This window comes from Octodon degus, unplaced genomic scaffold, assembly GCF_000260255.1.
Source record: "Octodon degus isolate 3935 unplaced genomic scaffold, OctDeg1.0 scaffold00274, whole genome shotgun sequence".
Lineage (NCBI taxonomy): Eukaryota > Metazoa > Chordata > Mammalia > Rodentia > Octodontidae > Octodon > Octodon degus.
In genome coordinates, this window is record NW_004524850.1 from 208269 (window position 1) to 213570 (window position 5302).

The following is a 5302-nucleotide window of genomic DNA, read 5'->3' on the forward strand; positions in this document are numbered from 1 at the left end:
TGTTTTTAAGAGATCTTTTCTTACTTTTTCACTAGCTTTTTCACTGGTCTCTCTAAGGTTAGAAAGTCTATTTTCACTTTCACTCAGTTTTGCCAGCTTGTGATTGAGGTTTTAATTTCCTGTATATCACTTTGAACTTGTTTCACACATTCTATTTCTTTCCTATATTGCTTATTCAGGGGTTCCATCATTTTTATATTCTGCTCTATTTTTTTTATCAGTGTGTTCTTTAGAAGCACTTAGTACTTCTTTGATTATAATTATCACTATATTTTTTAGTTCAGAAATTATTTCTGATCTGATTTCTTCTATACCTTTCTGCAGTTGTTTCTTTACTGCCAATGCTATTATTTCAGAGCTATCAGCTGTGTGATTTCCGGTTTCCTCTATGCTAGTGTCTTCTGCATTTGTACTGGCTGGACTTGGGGCCTGAGACTGCATTTTGTTCCTTCTCTTCGTCATTTTGTATATCACTGTCTTCTGACCTTTGGTTTAGAGCTTAGATAGGGTATTACCTTAGTACCAGGTCCAGATCTACAAAGTTCAGATTCCTCCAGGTGGGTGTTGCTTAGATCTGGCTGCTGTGCTCCACTTCTTTCTGCTGCACCCATTGGAGTTGAACCCTTTGTGTCACTCTGGCAAGATGTTCTGCTCCTGAGTCAGCCGGGTGGGTCTTGCCTCTCACCTCTTTGCAGGGAGTTCTGCTGAAGGGTTCCATGCTAGGCCTGTACTCTGGGTTGAATGAGGATCCAATGGGCCCCAGGTGGTCTCATTCACATGCCAGGCCTGCGCTCTGGGTCTATTCAGGTTCCCCGGGCCCCGGGCAGTCTCACTCACCAGAAATAACCTTTGATAAAATCCAATGTTCATGATTTTTTTTTAAAACCCTCAATCTGAAATAAGAGACTCAGATCAAGCATGTTAGGTACAAACCCATGCAATCTACCAGACCAAGCATTCTGATATTAGTAGAAGATTTATTGGGAGCAGCAAGCAGGCTGGCTGGCTGGTGGATGGAGACAGCAACAAACAAGACCAAGCACAAGCATTTTAAGGTGTTTTTGTTGTTGGGGGGTCGGGGCTGCTTGTGAGCTGGAACAGTTGAGGGAGAGCTTATCTTGGCCGGGCTATCTGGGCTGTGGGGGACTTTTGATGTTAACAAAGGGAAGTCTCATTTTCTGCCCAGGTCAAAGTCGAGTAGACTTGCTCTGCGGTTTTGGGTTATGTAGAGAGTTTGGGGGCAGGGTACCCGCGGTCTGGGAAATTTTGACTCCTAACCTATCAAAGCAGAACATGAATAGAGCACTTAATAACTGTCCAGCCGGCCCTCTTGGCTGCAGGTGGCTTACCAGATCATGGGTAACAGCCTTCCATTCTAAAAGGCTTGAAAGAAGAAATGTTTAAGAAATGGATAGACTAAAATACTATGGCTGAATCAAGCCATGAAAGATAGACTTGGGATATGAGGTCCCCTGTGTTTTCTGCCTTCCTCCTGAGGACACTGTAGCCCAGCAGTGACTTCTGCAGCATGCAGGGGTGAACTGCTCCCTCCCTGGTGATCAGCCAGCTTTCTTTTCCTTTCCTTTTGTGCAGCAGAGCACTAGCTAAAACCTCTAGGGACAAGATTAAAGACTCCAGGTGTGCATAGTAAATGGAACAGCTAACCCTCCTCCATGACCTGTGGCTACGGAGGTGTGGGGTGTTGGGTAGCCTTGTGCCAGGGGACTCTGCACAGCCAGGGTTGTCACTACTCAGAGCAGGAGCAGAAATGCTCCTCGCAGCACCCACCCCACCTTGCCAAATAAGAATTACAGACTACAGCACAGGAGTGTGGCGTTGGCCCCAACCTTGCAAATCAGGAGTGGGAGCTTAGCATGCCCCTCCAGGGAGGAGCAGGAATCGACTGAGCAGGCTTGGGTGGCAGCTGCGGAGCAGAGGCTCACAGCATGTCACAGCATCCCGCCATCTGGCAGTGCATGCCCGAGAGGATGGAGGCGCCAGTGGAAGAGGAGCACAGAGGCAGGAGGAGCAGACTACACCTGGGACTAGGGCGGCCCGATCTCAGAGGGCAACACAGTCGGAAGGATACCAAGAGGAAGTGTAAGGCAGGCAGGCCACTAAGGGGCATTCAGGGTGTGCTAGCTGAGCATTCTGACCTCAGCCCCCCATCTGGAGGCCAAGGTCAGCCCCACATTCAGCGCAAGCTACTGTACTCTCAGCAGTGTTGCCCAGCAGTCTTAGGCTGTTGGGGGACACCAGGGGAATTTATTTTTATCATGTGTTTTTCTTCCACCTCTCTGACTGGTGTGTTGTACTGGTCTTCTTTCCTCAGTTATCCCTCTTGATTTAATCATACTTTCATGTGAATGAATATTCACTCTAATGTTTCTGGTGAAACGTTTCATGAGCCCTTGCTTACTCCTTTATTCCTTCTCTCCTGCACTATTTTCTACTTTTCCAAAGCTTGCATGATCGTCCTTTGTCCTCTAGCCTTGCTGCTACTATGTTTATATTAAGTTAGCTGTTTTATCAACTGTCCTTAAATTTCTCCCTCACAGGGTAAAATCACTCTACCAAGGGGAAACACTTTCAGTACAAGATCCCAGTTTATGATGGGTTCTGTTACTTAACTGTAGCTTTTTGCTCCTTTGGTTTAAGGTACAAAATTAATCATTTCCACAGTTTATCAGTTTCTAAGCTGTGCTTGATGCTGTTGTTATTGATAATTGCACTACTTTAGCTAGGTGCCATATATATTGTGATCAGTTGTTCCTTCTGTAACAATTCTGTGAAGCTCTGGGGTAATCTCACCACATTCCAAACCGAAGGACTTGGGACTGAGCAAAGCAAATACCAACATCTCACACTTAATACATTGGGAAGGTAGGTTCATGGGCAAGACACAAACCATGAACCCTCAGCACACAGAACACATTGTTGAAGAACAGACCTTTCTTAGGGAGACATTGATATTACTGATAAAGCTACCTACTAAAAACCCTACAGGAATCAACATAGAAAACAATAAAAAATGTAGAAATAGAAAATTATAAGACCCAGAATGATAATGCAATATCAGACCTCTAGCCCACCCTGAACAAGTCCAGGAAACAATGTAATAGGTGAAAACGGAAGACACACATGTGAAATTTATGAAATGACAGCAATCAAAGTAAAAAACTAATTCATGAGGATATAGATGACAGTAGATTAAAAATAATCTCAGGTAAAAGGAAATGACGACCATAATGAAGGAATCACTCAGCAAAGCTTGAGTAGCCATATGTAAGAAAAATTGTGGTGCATAGAAAAATGATGGAAACTTGAGTGCCCAACAAGAAATATAATGCAAGAAATGGATTCAAACAGGTATCAAAACATGAAAAATTTCATTGAAATCTAAAAAAACTGCACAAACTAAACTGAAGATAGACTTTCAGATCTTCAAGACAGGATTTAGTCTAGTGATCATGAAAGGAAAGAACTCTTAAGAATAGCAAGAGATCAGAAAAAAAAAAACAGCTGCAAAACAATGCAAAAAAATATATAAAACTAATAGGTGTCAATGAGAAAGCAGGAGTCAGCACAAATGATATAACATGACTATTTGCAGATGTAACTGCAGAAAATTTCCCAAGTGTGTGAAAATAATTTGATACACAGTTAAATGAGGTATACAGAGGGCTGGTGAGATGGCTCAGTGGTCTAAAGCACCTACTTAGAACAAGCTAAGCTAAGCAAAGCAGAGGGACCGCGGTTCAATCCCCAGCACCACATGCCAGCCACCCCGGGGGGCCGCCCCCTGGTGGGCTGAGCTGGCCACACACACAAAATAAGTAAGTAAATAAATAAATAAATAAATTAAAAAAAAATGAGGTATACAGAATTCCAGTTAACCATGACCAAAATAAATCTATACGAGGCATATAGTAATCAAAATTCCACAAATTCAGCACAATAACAGAATATAAAAATTGTTAGGGAAAAAACAAACTACAAGCCCACCAGAAATTTGGCAGGCTTCTCAAAACAAGAGATTGGAGTCAAGGATTTCATGTTTTGAATGAAGTCACAGACTGAAACACTGAAGGATGGACAACAATACTTCATGCAACATGAACTCAGAAGAAAAGGGACAGCTTTTTACAATCAGTGTGACCTTCAAATCAAGAATGATCTTAAGAGATAAGGTCACTACATACTTGTTAGGTGAAAACTTTAAGAGAAAGAAATAATCATAAATATGAGCCAAATACAGGTACACCCAACTATAAAAAATATTAGTAGACATAAAAGTCAAGCACTAACACAATTGTAATGAGGGACCTTAATGTTCCACTGTCACAAATAAATCAACCAGACAATAAATCGACAAATATCAAAATTGAACGAAACATGTAAATAATGGACTTAGAAAATGTTTACAGTGTTCTACCAAACCACAACAAAATATACATTGTTCTCAACTGCACATGGGAAATTCTCTAAAATGGACCATACACTAGCCCATATAATATGCATAAGTAAGTGCAAAGGAATTGAAATTGTCCTGTACATATTATCAGAATATAGTGCAAAGAAATTGGAAAACAACACAAAAAATCCTTTCTATAATTAAGTGATAAATGACAATATGTGATACTAGAATTTATGGGACACAGTGAAAGCTGTGTATACCCGTCTCAGGAAAATAGAGCAAGCACAAATAAAAATCTTAATGGTGAACCTTAAACATCTAGAAAATAATGAAAGCCAGCTAATCCAAACTCTCATACATGGGAGAGAAATTATAATGATCAGAGAAGAAACTAATGTATTGGAGACGAAAAACAATAGAAAGAATCATTGGATTAAAGAGCTGGATCTAGAGAGCAGGCCCAGCAAGTGAATGAGACAACTCAGGCCGTGGGATCCTGAACAGACCCAGAGCGCAGGCCCGGCAAGTGAATGAGACAACCCAGGCCGCGGAATCCTGAATAGACCCAGAGTGCAGGCCCAGCGAGTGAGTGAGACAACCGGGGGCCTTCCAGATCCTGAACAGACCCAGAGTGCAGGCCCAGCACGGAACTCTTCAGCAGAACTCCCTGCAAAGAGGTGAGAGGCAAGACCCACCCAGCTGATTCAGGAGCAGAACATCTTGACAGAGCAACAAAAAGGGCTCAACTCTAATGGCTGCAGCAGAAAGAAGTGGAGCACAGCAGCCAGATCCAAGCAACACCCACCCGGAGGAATCAGAGCTTCGTAGATCTGGACCTAGTGCTAAGGTAATAACTCTATCTAAGCTCTACACCAAAGGTCAGAA